We start from the raw sequence: 14,474 nt of genomic DNA on the forward strand, positions 1-14,474 counted from the left end.
ATTTTTTTTATTTTTAAAGATTTTATTTATTTATTTGGGGGGGAAGGAAGGGAGAGGCAGAGGGAGAAGCAGACTCCCCACTGAGCAGGGAGCCCAACATGGGGCTTGATCCCAGGACCCCGGGGCCATGACCTGAGCCAAAGGCAGACACTTAACCAACTGAGCCACTCAGCTGTGTTCACCAACCCAGAAGTTCTGTGAACCTTCTGGTTCAAGAGCTTTTATAACCCAGTCTCCAGTCCCCTTCATTTTGCTGAAAGTCAGAGAGGGTGGGGATGAATGTTCCCACCTTCTACTCTTCCATTTGGTCTTTTTGATGACCAGCCCGCATTCTGAAGCTATTAAGGGGCCTCATTCTGAGTCATCTCATTAGCATAAACCACGTGTGGTTGAAAGGGACTCAGAAAAAACAACAAAAGACATTCCTCGCACTCAGGAAATTCCAACAGTTTTAGGAGCTCTGTACCGGGAACCAAACATATATTATAACACAGTCTGTAGGAAGTTGCAGGACTCTAATGTCTCACTTATTTTACCAAAACCTTTAGAAACATCTTTCCAGATTTCACTTGAAAATTACGTATTAGAGTTTTGTCAACTTTTTAAATAAACGTCTTCTGCTTGGTTTGTGTTCAGGTTTCTCTTCCAAGTTTTTGAGAATGAATTTTAGAATCCTGAAATGTTTTTGTATCTGTACTGCAAGATTTGACAGACTTTATGATGGGTAGACTCTCTCACTACATTTTGACTCTTTACAGAAAAATCCACAATGTGGGGCACGTGGGTGGCTCAGTCTCTAAGCATCTGACTCTTGATTTCAGCTCAGGTCATGATCTCAGGATTGTGAGATTGAGCCCTGCATGGGGCTCCTCACTCAGCGCAGGGTCTGCTTGGGATTCTCTCTCTCTCTCCCTCTGCCCCCCCTTCTGCTTTCTAAATAAGTAAGTAAGCAAGCAAATAAATAAATAAATAAATAAATAAATAAATAAAATCTTTAAAAAGAGAAAAATCCATGTTGGCATATGTGTTTAAATCACTCTAACCACAAACAACACAAAAATGAAACAACTGTTATAATTAAAACCATTTTATTAATATCCTCATAGATGACAGAGCATCTACAAAATAAAACAGGATGTTATGAAGAAGTAAAAAAAAATCTTGGAAGTTAAAAATATAATTGCCAAAAATTCAATGAAGGGTTATAAGATGGTAAAAGAAATCTTCCACAAAATAGGGGGGAAACCTGTGTGACATATGAGACAAAAATGGGAAGTCTACCATCTGACTAACAGGATCCAGAAAAAGAACAGATATGCAAGAATAAAATTGACAGAGGACTAATAGACTAGAAGTACTTGGAGCTGAAGGACTAGAGTCCTCAGGTTGGAAAGTTCACGAAAGCCCAGCATGATGAGGGACTCGAGGTCTACAGGCAGACAGATCATTGTGAAGTAGTTGGACTACAGGGATCAAGAGAGGAAAAGCAGATCACCTGCAAAGGATGCCATCTGACCGACAAAATTTGTCAAGAGAAATACTGGACAGTGCCTTCCAAATTCAGAGGGAATCTGACTTTACAATTATACAATTTAAATAGAAAAGAGAAAATCACAGAAAATAACATAACATCCATGTATCCATCACTCAAATATGATAACATTTTTTCATATTTGCTTCAGACAATAAGTAAGAAATAGAGCACCCCATACCCCAAGGCCACTATTCTCACCGATCAGGTGTGTATCTTCTAGCTCATGTTTTCACTCTTTTACTACTGCTATGTGCAGCTATAAATACTAAATAGTGTGGGTCATGTGTTGGAAAGGTATCTGACTTGAGTTCTTATACATCCTTCTGCAGTTTGCTGCCTTCTGGGTTCTGTCCACAAGCAACATAGCTCACCGCCAGAGGCATGTGCAGGTTTTGTGGGGCCTGAAAAGAGAATATTGTCTCACTTTGGCAACACATACACTAAGAAAAAAGATATTAAATTATGAAAGCAAAATTATATATAACAGTAAAGTTTTATTTAGAGTGAGAAAGAAATTATAACACATTACAACTTTTAAAAAGCAGGAAGTTCCTCAAAAAGTTTAAAATAGAACTATCCTAAAATCCAGCAATTGCACTACTAGGTATTTACCCAAAGGATACAAAAATACAGATTCAAAGGGATACATGCACCCCAATGTTTATAGCAGCATTATCAACAATAGCCAAACTATGGAAAGAGCCCAACTGTCCAACAGCTGATGAATGGATAAAGAAGATGCAGTATAGATAGATAGATAGATAGATAGATAGATAGATAGATAGATAATGGAATATTACTCAACCATCAAAAAGAACGAAATCTTGCCATTTGCAACAATGTGGATGGAGCTAGAGAGTATTATGCTAAATGAAATAAGTCAGTCAGGGAAAGACAAATACCATATGATTTCACTCATGTGGAATTTAAGAAAGAAAACAGGTGAACATATGGGAAGGGGGCAAAGAGAAAAAGGAGAGAGGGAAACAAGCCATAAGTGAATCTTAACCATAGAGAACTGAGAGTTGATGGAGGGAGGTGGGTGGGGGATGGGCTAGATGGGTGATGGGTATTGAGGAGGGCACTTGTGATGAGCACTGGGTATTGTACATAAGTGATGAATCAATGAATTCTACTCCAGAAACCAATATTGCACTGTATGTTAACTAACAAAATTTTTAAAAAAAGCAGACAGCCAGAGAAATGTAAAACTTTTATTAATTCACTGAGTGACACACCTCTATATACTCTTCCTCCTATGACTTTAGTTGCTTACTTTTTGATAGCCTCTTCATAGGATAATGATTTTGTAATATCATTTTCAAAAGAGAGAAAGATAATTCAGTTCCCATGGTTGGCCAGAATTCGTTCTTTATAGCTGATAATTCAGAAAAGTTCCTTTTTGCTTCGCAGATCATTTTAGGTGATGTCATATAAATTACTAGGACTGTTGTCAACTTTAGGAAAGGCTCTGTATGGCACTCTGAGTTTTTCTTTTTCATAGCAACCTGTGCCTATTTTGTGGATGCAACATCTTTTATGAGCATACTAATTAGATGATCCTTTTTTTTTTAATAGCACCCCCAAAGTTCATAGCAGCAACGTCCACAATAGCCAGACTGTGGAAGGAACCGAGATGCCCTTCAACAGATGACTGGATTAAGAAGTTGTGGTCCATATATACAATGGAATATTACTCAGCAATCAGAAAGAACGAGTTCTCAACATTTGCTACAACATGGACGGCACTGGAGGAGATAATGCTAAGTGAAATAAGTCAAGCAGAGAAAGACAATTATCATACGGTTTCACTTATATGGGAACATAAGGTATAGCATAGATGATCCTTTTAAATGTGTTTATTCAGTTTTTTGGTTTGTTCTGCTGAGTTATCTCGGCTTCCTCTGGCGTTATTACTTTTTTTCTATTAGTTTATCTTGTCCTTTATGTTTTACTCAAATGTCTGGCCATCTTTTTTTATTTAAGTTCAATTTACCTGACATATAGTGTATTATTAACTTCAGGGGTAGAACTTCTGATTCTTGAGTTGCATGTAACACCCACTGCTCATTACATCGAATGCCCTCCTTAATGTCCATCACCAGTTACCCCATTTCCCCACCCCCTCCCCTGTCTGGCCATCTTTGATGGTGTCCACATGCCCAAGAATGAGAGAAGAGAGCTGCCTGAGACTCCCGTGCAGGAAGGCTGAGAGCTGTGCTTTATAACAAGCAGGGGAGAAACAGCCATTCTGCTTGGAAATCCTAAAGACCAGACGCACAGGATAGTCCTCATTCATTCCATTTCTTTAGAATAAACCACTGACTTTCTTGCACGGCTTGGGGGAGGATCCTGGCAGCGAGGCCCTCTGCGCACAGGGATGGGATGGGAGAGTTGAGTAAGGGTTCAGCTCTGTAGCTCACTGCTATCATGAGAATAGTGGTGGCAAAAACATTGAGAACACTGACGTAAACAATTCCATGATTATTTTGGTTCTTACGGCCTTCACGGTTACTCTTTGGAGAGATCTATTTTGCCATCTTCTTTTCAGCAAGTGAAGGTCTCAGCAAGAGCTGTATCTCTGGAATTTTGCTTGAGGGCTGGTCAATGTCCTAAGCCACAAGGCCCTTCCTCTTCCATAAGCTCACAGCTCAGAAAACACTTCTCAAGGCTCATCTTAAGAATGTGAGCAAGGAAAAAAAAAAAAAAAAAGGAATGTGAGCAAGGCACAAAGATGTGATGAATACCAATGCCACATTTTTAATTTCTGAAAACTGGGTCAGTCACAGATCTGAATAGCACTGAAACACAGCTGCTTTCAATTTTTTTTTCTGACAACACGGTCTAATTATAAACTGCAAGAACAACTAAATCAGAAGTGTGCGTTTGATTACGATACGAGCAGGTGGATTCTGTATTAACTGTATGGTTCCAGTTCAGAGTGGAGGTAGTCTCCAGTTTGACTCAGAAACATAGAGCCCTAAATCCATAGAGTTTGCAATTTGCAATATGTATAACATGGTGGGGTGTTCCCCCACCATCCCAACATGGAGGCAAGGTCAAACTGGTTCTGTTTGTCTCACTGATGAGGGGGCAAGGATTGCCCTTCAGGACGCCATAACCTCTCCAGGAGGCCACATCCCTTCACCCCATTTTCTGGCGCTTACAAGAGTCAATGTTGCCAACACATAAAGGGGCAAATGGGGAAAGAAAACTTGCCAAGGCCTCCAAGGCCAAAGCACGCACCCCAAACCAGATGCTCAGGGGCCAGCCCAGTTCTGCAGGCAGTGGATAGTGCACTCCAGATGGCAGTACAAGGCACAGCTGGTCCCCATAGTAGCTCCCACCTCATGGTTCCTCCTCCCTCCAGTTCTCCCCAGCCACCTCCCCCCATTTCAGATTTCCCCACATCTTCCTCTTCTGTGGTCCACCGTGAGTGCCACCCCTACTCCCTTCTCCTCCAACTTCAGCCTGTGGCCACAGATGTGGTCTCTGTGAGCAGGAAAACCTGCAAGGCTGCAGACCCAACTTACTGTCTGGAGCAGTGTTTCTGGCCTTGGGAGGTGGGTGACTCATGCCAACCATACAGGCCAGGAGTGGGGATGGTAGCTACTGTGAGGGATGAAATATACAGGTTTGACTATCTTAGTGGTACTGAAGGGCATGGGGAGAGATTTTGCTTTGAGATTTCCTGCTTGAGTCAATTTTTGGGATCAATTGGCCCACTTCTAGCTCAGAAAGAGGGCCTCCTGCTACGTCCGCTATTATTTAGCCACATTTCCTTGGGCACCTGTGAGTGTCCACACTGCCCCAGGTGTGTGTCTTTAGTTCTGTTCCTTTCATCACTCTTCCAAGGTAGGCACTTCTATCTGCGTGCTATAAAGAAAGAAACTGAGGCTCCCAGAGGCTGATTACCTCACTCAAGACAGCCCTGAAAGAAGTAATAGAATAAGAATTTGATTATTAGTCATGACTTCTGGTAAACTAGGAAGAGACCATGTGCAAGGTCAGACCAATGGGCTGTCCAGAATAGAGTCTTCGTGACAAGGGCCCACTACATTCCTACCTAGTTATATTCACCTACTAGGAAACTAACATGGATTAGGTATTGACTATATGCCAAGCACTGGGCCGGACACTTGACGCTTCCTCATTTGCTTCTTATTGCCCTCTTAGGAATTCTTCTTACAAAGAATTGTTACTCCTACTCTTCTGATGAAGAAATTGACACTCAGCATCACCATGTAACTGTTCTGAGAGCCAGCAAATGGTAGAGCCATGACTTGAACTCATCGTGACAAGATTCCAGAGCCCACTCCGTGTGGCTTCTGGGAATCAAAACCCATTTCTCTTGAAGCCATTCCGATGGCCCATTTAAAGATCAGGACAAATCATTTTGTGATGAAGTATAAAAAAGTTGTATCTGGAAAGGCTCTGTGCTGATGCCCTCTGGGCCTTCAGGATGAGCTATTCAAATGCTAACTGAGGACTTGGATGACATAATGGTGTCAGGATCTAAAAACATCTAGAAATTTTCCATTCACATTTGTGAAAATCTGCTTCAGCTCACTACAGGGCAAGTGAAGCCAAAAGCAGGTAGTCACGGGCTGGTCTGCAGTTTCTTGCAGGATGGACTCTCTCATTCACCTGCTCTGTAGCCCCTGCAGGGGACGAAGCACATCACAATTATTGCCATTTGTTGAGTACCTGTTATGGGCCAGGTAACTTTACAAGCATCATCTCACTTAATCTCCACGACGGACTTGCAAGGTAGATAATCATTTCAGCAATGCAGACTCCTAAGGCTCAGAGAAATTAAGCAACTTGCCACTAGTGAGTAGCCCACTGGTACAACTCAGGCTACCAGAGAAGGCTTCTTAGAAGGTCATCCTGGAGGACACATTTGAAGGAGGAGAAGATGAGAAAGACCTAATTAGCAGCAACAGGCACAGTCTTAGCGCTAGAAAAGAGCATGGTCTTGCTCACATCTAATTCAATAGTAGTTTTGGAGGGGGGGGGATGCGGTTCTCAAGTCTTTCCAAAGCATTCGACTTAGTTTCCATAGAAATAATAGTTCAACTTTTTACACTCCTATTTCACAGGTTTATGCTTCATTTAAATAAATTACACCATGTGTGCCTAGAAAATTGAGTCTCTTAGAAACATCATTGATTCCTGATAAACATCTAACTCTGTTGATGCGTTATTTACCTTCCTCATGCCATATTTTTCTCGCTTGTAAATGGTGTCGTTATAAGGATTTAATCAGTTGATCAATCTAAAAAGCTTGGTAAGGACTCAAATGTTTGAGTGCAGAAGTACACAGGTGTGCCTTAGCTAATAAATTTTCCAGAAGTTAATCCTCTGAGTTGGTTCCATGAAAGTATATGAGAGCTTCTCCTATATTGGGGGTGGTTTTACTAGACAAAGATGCCTGCTACAGATCATAGAAAATCTCCCACCAAAACACCACCTTCTACTGCCTGGTCTTCTAATTAAATGTGCAGTTGGTCCTCCGGGTACCTGACACATACCTTATCTGAGAGCCTTAGTCACATGTTTGGCCTGGCGGCAGGAAGCAAAACAAAAGCCAGTTTCTCCTCCTTCAACATTTGAATGGCTGCCACAAAAATAAATAAATAACATCCTTTTCATTCTCCCAAAAGAACACTTGCCACAGGCTTTTAATCGCTCCCCACCACAGCAGACACACTCTCAGCAGTGTCAGGTTGCAGGGTGTACCCAAATTAACAAGAGTACTGCTGGGAGCAAAATAGGACATACACTCTGATGTTAGAGGACTCCCAGTGTTGATTTCCTTTCCCAGTCACCGGCAGCCAGTCACAAGCATCCTAGACATGCTTCACCTCTAGTGGAAGAGCTGCAATGTAAGGTCCTCGAGAGACATAGGACAGAAAGAGCAAAGTCTTTGGAGGTAGACATGACTGGACCAAATTCAAACTTTGCCACTTAGGTGTGTGATCTGGGCAAATCACTTAACTTCTCTGAGCCTCAGTTCCCTCAACTACACAGTAAATAATCTTTGCTGCATCAAATCCTTCAAAAGATTTCATGTGTTAAGGCCGAAATGCACCCAGCGCATGACTGGGCACATAGGAAGCATTTAATGAATGGTAGCCATTAGTATTGATTATTCTCCAAAATAGCTCTGACACTGACCCTTAGGGATAATGAGGCTCTAGAATGTAGTTGCTAAAAGCCAGGCTACCCTGGTTTGAGTTCCAGATCTTCTGTTCCTGAACTGGGTAAACTTGGGCAATTTCCTTAACCTCTCTGTGCCTCATTTTCCCTATCTCAAAAATATAACAGGACCTATCTCAAAGAGTTGTAAGAATTAAATAAGTTGGTGTATGCAACATGTTTAAAACAGTGCTTGGAACTATTAAGTACTATATCATCTACTACATTACTACTGTATCATAACTGTCTCTAGGGGCACCTGGGTGGTGCAGTCGTTAAGCGTCTACCTTCGGCTCAGGGTGTGATCCTGGCGTTACGGGATCGGCTCAGGGCGTGATCCTGGCGTTATGGGATCAAGCCCCACATCAGGCTCCTCCGCTGGGAGCCTGCTTCTTCCTCTCCCACTCCCCCTGCTTGTGTTCCCTCTCTCGCTGGCTGTCTCTCTCTGTCAAATAAATAAATAAATAAAATCTTTAAAAAAAAAAACTGTCTCTAAATATGAACGCCTTGAAACAAAGGTTGTCTTTCCTTTCTGTATCTCCAGGGTGTCAAAATGACTGCAACAGCTTAATACATGTTAATGGAACGAACTGAAGCATCTCACCTGCCATGCTAATCAAGACTTTCCCTGGAAATGGCATTAACACAATCCCAACTAAGTGGGGGGAACGGCTATTTACTGTGGCTGCTATTTATTTTTTAAGATTCTATTTTTAAGTAATCACTACACCCAACATGGGGCTCGAACTTAGAACCCCGAGATCAAGAGTTGCGCACCCTACCAACTGAGCCAGCCAGGTAGCCCTGCTGCTCATATTTAAATTCTCCAAGACTGAATCTTGCTTCAGGCACAGTTAGAACCAAATATAGAAAGGGGGCGCCTGGGTGACTCAGTTGTTAAGCATCTGCCTTCAGCTCAGGGCGTGATCCCAGAGTCCTGGGATTGAGCCCCGCATCGGGCCCTCTGCTGGGAGCCTGCTTCTTCCTCTCCTACTCCCCCTGCTTGTGTTCCCTCTCTCGCTGGCTGTCTCTCTCTCTCTGTCAAATAAATAAAATAAAATCTTAAAACAAAACAAAACAAAACAAATGTAGAAGGGAAGCAGCAGCCCCACCCAAACATAGATTTCTCCAAAGGGAAGAATTTTCTATTATAAGAAGGAGGGGAAAGAGATGCTAGGCAGGCAAAAATGCTAGATGCCCTGACATAAGCCAAAAGATGGTTGTCAACATCATTAGTCCTTGACCATTCCAGACAATAAGAATCTGTCCAGTTTTAATAGGCCTTTTAGGGGAAATATCATAATCTTTCTAAGTAGCATAATTGTTCCAGATTTCAACTTCCTCACATGAGGTTCTTCCTCAAATCTAATGTAATCCAAATTCCTTGAGCTTCTTTTTAAGATATTTTTCTTCTTGCTTGTTCCACTGAGAAATTAAAAAGCAGTGAGGCAAATGCTTTACTCTACAATCCAGTCTGAAGACATTTTGAGTAAGAATGACTTCATCAATATGGTGCTACCTGGAGTGGTGTGGCAAGAAGCTGAGTCCAGTGGGAAAGAAAACTGATCCATTGATACTATCTGCCGGCCTCAGGTTCTGGAATGAAGAGTGGTCAAAGACTTGGCTGTGGTTGCATCCCTAATTCTTATAATCCTTCATCTAAAAAAAAAAAGTTTCTTCTTTCCTCACCCAGCACCTTTACTCAAACAGGACAGGCACAGAGGAAGTGTCAGGAAAGGGGGCATGAGGGTCAAGCTATACACACTTGTTAAGTTCTTCCAAATTCCATTTAAGTCTTGAGATGTACTTACAGGACCAAAAATTATTCCCTAGTGAATCAGCAAAGATATCAAGTGTGATTACCATTTTTGGGTTTTTTTGGATGCAAAAGAACATTGCAAACTGCTCCGTACTGTGCTTAGATTTGCTGAGGTGCCACTTCAGGTATTTGCAAAAAGGAGATGTGAGAAAGAATTGTCACACCCACCAGCAGCCCTTCCTTCCACCGAGGTCACATCATGAGAGGTGTGATCGCTGACGTCAGATGTGCCGGCATTGCCCTGTGCACAATGACAAGCACAGCAAGACAGTCTGCTTTGCGGTAACTTTTTCCACATCTTTCCATCTATGAGAACCGGGCTGAATTGATTTCTACTTTGCCTGTTTCCACTGATCAGTTTTACTATGGAAAACGTCAAAAAAACAAAAAACGAAATTAGAAAGAATTGTATAAAAAATACCCATCACCCAGATGCAGCAACTATTCTGATTTGACTACACTGCCTTCATCTATCCCTCTCCTTTCCCTGCACAGTAATTTATTTGCTTATTTATTTAAAGATTTTTATTTATTTATTTGGGAGAGAGTGAGAGCGAGAGAAATCACAGAGGGAGAGGGAGAAGCACACTCACCATTGAACGGGGAGCCTGATGTGGGGCTTGATCCTAGGATGCTGGGATCATGACCTGAGCCAAAGTCAGACTTAACTGAGTCACCTAGGTGCCCTGCTGCACAGTATCCCAGACCTCATGTTATTTTGTCTCTAGATATATCATTTTGCATCTCTAAGATATACAAATATTTTCTTACATAACCATGCTGCCAGGAACACACCTAGCTACAGTAACAGTTCCTTGATATCATCTCATTCTTAGACCATTTTCATAGTTACCTGATATCTAAGAAATATCTTCATTATCATTGATTCGTTAGAATCAGAATTCAGATGCTGTCCATGCATTGCATTTGATGGTTATGTCTTTTGAGTGTTTTAAAATTTAGAATAGTCTCTCCTCACTTCACCCCACCTTTTACTTCTTCATGACGTTGACTTGTGGATTAAGCCAGTTCAGTGGTGCTATAGAGTATCTCGTATTCTGGGTTTATCCATTTACGTCCTGGTGGTGTCACTTAAACCTGAGCCTCTGCCTCCTTTATCTCAGGTGAAGTAGAGGTTAGTTCTAAAAGCCTTATTGGCTTCAGGTTCTTTTTTTTTCCTAAGGGAGCATCTCAAAGAGCACATGTCTGGCTGTCTCACTCTTATTGAAGATTGATCTGTGGATTCAGGTGATGTCAGCCAGATCGCTCCACTGTAACACTCTCTTAAGCTTTTCATCTAATGCTTTCAACTGTTACTGGTCTCTGCCTTAATCAGTTATATCATTAGGATGGCAAAATGGTGATTTTTCTAATTCCGTCATTCCTTCCACTGTCATTAGCTGGGAATTCTCTGTAAAGAACTCTTCCTCGTCAATTGCCCCAGCAGAGCTATTTGATCACCCTGAAATGCATATTGAATTGGAAAGGCAGCATAATGCTTACTCATTTACCTTAAATTGCCATTTTTTAGAGTAAGATTGCGACCTAGTTACCACCAGTGGCATCCAATGAGTTTGTTAATTTGTTTGTTTTGGCACTCCTCCTCCACCCCACCATGAACTCAGTAGACTTTTATATATTCTATGAATTTCAATCAAATTCAATCACTACCTTTTTGGTTTTTTAAATTATCCCATTCTTGGTCAATTGGAGCCCAGTCATTGGGCTCTTGAGTCCTTTTAATATAACCCACCTGTCTTTGATTACGTCATAGTTTTTGGCTCAGCAGGATATTCCAGCCTCATCTTGTACGGTACTGTCCCAGACTTGGAATCAGCCAACCAAGAAGTCCTGGTTCCTTCAAATGGAAAATGTCATTTAGGGACCACAGTCTAGGCACTAGAGGTTGCTCATTGCCCGTGGGTTTTCAATACTTCCAGGACCTTCTGAAAAGTACGGAAAGAGGAAATATTTTTGGGGAAAAATATTTGTAATATCAAATTTCTAATATTTCTACTATAATTTCTACTTATTTCTAATATATTTACAATTCAAATTTAATGTTAATACTTATATTAATGTCTTTGATTTCACATTTCTCTTACACTGAAAATCTTGGTTCCTAACATTAACATAATTACTTATTACTATATGCAACACTGTATAAAAAAAGTTTCAAAATACCAACACAAAGACTGCTACTAGCATTGTAACTATTGAATGAAGTGTTAGATTTCTTTGCCCTTAAAATATATACCACAATGTACATGTGACAAATATAGGATATTGTAATATCACTTGAAATCACTTGAAGTAATTGTTTTCTCTTGCAGCTACATCATTAACTTGATATACAGTTAGGTTCATTGTTTTCAGTTTGTTTTAAAATTGTAGGAATTGTCATTTTAAATTAAATATAATGTTTTCAATTAAAACACATTTATATGATTCCAATGTAAAAAAATACGTAACAGTTGTATTTGCAGAATATCTTTTCCATCCTTGTCTCCTCCACTCTATATTATGTTGAATTACATGAAATTGCCAACAATTAACCATTTTACCAGCAAAAAATGGTAATTTCTATGGAAAGCCATATATAAATGGAGCCATATATTATATATATATGGATATATATATAGAGAGAGAGAGAGGGAGAGAGAGAGATGGATATATATGTATCCCCACCCTTACAGAAAAGGTAACTACTATATATATTATTCTCCACTTTGTTTTTTCACTTACTTATATTGTAGAGATCATTCTTCCACCTTCATTTGCAGCTGCATTATCTTCCATGCATGTACAGATGTACCATGAGTTTTATTCAATCAAACCTCTATTACTGGACATTTGAATAGTTCCAATCTTTTGTTATTAAAAATAATGCCTCCATTAATAACATTGTATGTCATTTCATATTTTAACCCAGTCCATAATTTTTTTATAATTAGATTTTATTTTGTAAATTTGTACAAATATAATGCAAGTTCTTTCTTTTTTAGGGGGCAAGGGGCAGAGGGAGAAGGAGAGAGAGACCCTTGAGCAGGCTCCACACCCAGCACAGAACCTGACCTGGGGTTCCATCTCACAGCTCTGAGATAATGACCTGAGCTGAAATCAAGAGTCAGTCACTTAACCAACTGAGCCACCAGGCACCCCCTACCCAGTCCATATTTTAATCAGTAGGTGGTAAGGTCATCCTATCTCAAAGAGACCACCCCCATCATACCTAGCCTAAGTCATTCATTCTGGTGGACATCTGTCCTGGTCTTTGGTACCCAGCACCTTTTGAATACCCTTTCGACATTAGCAGGATTTTCCCTTTTGAGTTCACCAAGTTAGAAGGCAGAATCATCATTCCCCTCCCACTCCTTTGCAGCAAGGACATAGGCATGTGTCTTGTGCTCCTCCAGTCAGATGCACTTGGGTGGGAATCTGGTGAGAAAGGGGGCTGAGAGGGGGAGAGACTGAAGAGTGTGCTTCTCTTGCTGGTGAGGGTGACAGCAGAGCCATGTGCTTGGGGCGACCAGATGGTCTGTAAGGTTGAGTTACTGAGCAGAAGAGGCTTGATGCCTTTGGTGGCAAGGGTGGCAGTCACACTGAGCTCCTGGCAGCTGGTAGTTGCTGAGTGTGATGGGCCAGAAGCTGCAGTTTTCTCGTTAGGCCAGTCGTGCCGCATAGTTCTGGGTGATTTTCCTGGAAGCTTAGCCCCAAGACTGTTTCCTCATCTTTGTGACAATTCTACAAGCTACCCATATTCTTTGAATAAACGCTTTTCTGGTTAATCTGTCAGCATCAGCTTCCACCATTTGTAGCCAGGAAATAATTTATGCAGCAGATGCTGGGAGTCAGGGTGTAAGTTATAGGTACCACAGCGGCCAGACCATCCTCACACTTGCCCTTCTACTTTTCTTCCTTCATCCTAAGAATGTTTGTGAGTTCTGGGAGAGAAGGGAGTGTGGCATAATTAAAAGAACTAGGTCAGTAGAGGCCCAGGAGCTCTTCTGCAGGAAACTCCTTTGAAAATCATCAGTCATAAGTACAGGGTGTTTTCCTGATTACTGGAGGGGAAGAAGAGGTGGTAGGGATGAGGTCAGCAGAGACCCAGCATAGCTCCTCGGGTCCACAGGGCAGAAGGACGGTGAGACCAACAGATAGAACAGAGGGACTGACTGCAAACATCTCACCCTCATCCCTAAGGCTTCTCAAGTGAATAATGGGGCAGGAGATCCCAAAGAAAAACATAACTTTCAGATAATCTGGAAGATGGGATCTGGAGAATCAGGACTTAGGGTAATTTTGTGAGTGGACCCATCTGGTCCCCATGGCAGGCTAGACCAGGCCACATGTATTAAGGCCACTAGCTTGTTATCTGTCATAGATAGCAACTATCCCCCCAGCTTATCATTTGTCTTTGCATTTTGTGTTTGTTGACCAAAAATTTCTAACTTAGCATATATTTAACTCTATTGATATTTTTCTTTGTGATATCTTCCACCGTTTTTGTTTAGATAACATTTTCCCTTTCCAATAATATGTTCAACATTGTATTTTCTAGAATTCACTTGGGTGTATGGCGCTATCACCTTGCACTCAATGCTTGGATAAAGCTGGCAGGCTAAAAACAACCAGCTAACATTAGACATACTTCACAAATTCAAAGAATGCTTTTCAATAAAAGGATACAATTCTTTACCCCCAAAATTGTCAGGGATTAGGGAAAAAAAATGAAGGTGAGTGTGAAGGAAAATGGCACCCTTAAAGTGTTGTTTTCAACTTACCATTCTGTTTAAGAGCCTAAAGTTAAATAAAGGTGAAAGAAAGAGAGAAAGGGGAAAAGAGAGAGAAAGGGAAAGAGAGAAAGGGGAAGAAGAAAGAAAGAAAGAAAGAAAGAAAGAAAGAAAGAAAGAAAGAAAG

At 41.1% G+C, this 14,474-nt stretch overlaps 1 long non-coding RNA gene across 5 annotated transcripts in view; it reads right to left on the reverse strand.

The window, feature by feature from the left end:
• Positions 1-3,276: 3,276 nt before the first annotated feature.
• LOC103678071 overlaps positions 3,277-14,474 on the reverse strand; it is a 47,323-nt gene continuing 36,125 nt past the window's right edge. For 2 of the 5 annotated variants that reach the window (XR_572595.2, XR_572596.2), the window contains 5 exons: positions 11,308-11,500; positions 9,723-9,917; positions 7,069-7,154; positions 6,242-6,424; positions 3,277-4,210 (listed from right to left, as the gene is read on the reverse strand). This is a non-coding gene — a long non-coding RNA (uncharacterized LOC103678071). The remainder of the gene's footprint in view (positions 4,211-6,241; positions 6,425-7,068; positions 7,155-9,722; positions 9,918-11,307; positions 11,501-14,474) is intronic. The other 3 variants (XR_572598.2, XR_572597.2, XR_572599.2) reach the window with 3 other exon arrangements.

Source organism: Ursus maritimus, unplaced genomic scaffold, assembly GCF_017311325.1.
Source record: "Ursus maritimus isolate PB19 unplaced genomic scaffold, ASM1731132v1 scaffold_16, whole genome shotgun sequence".
NCBI classification, from domain to species: Eukaryota; Metazoa; Chordata; class Mammalia; order Carnivora; family Ursidae; genus Ursus; species Ursus maritimus.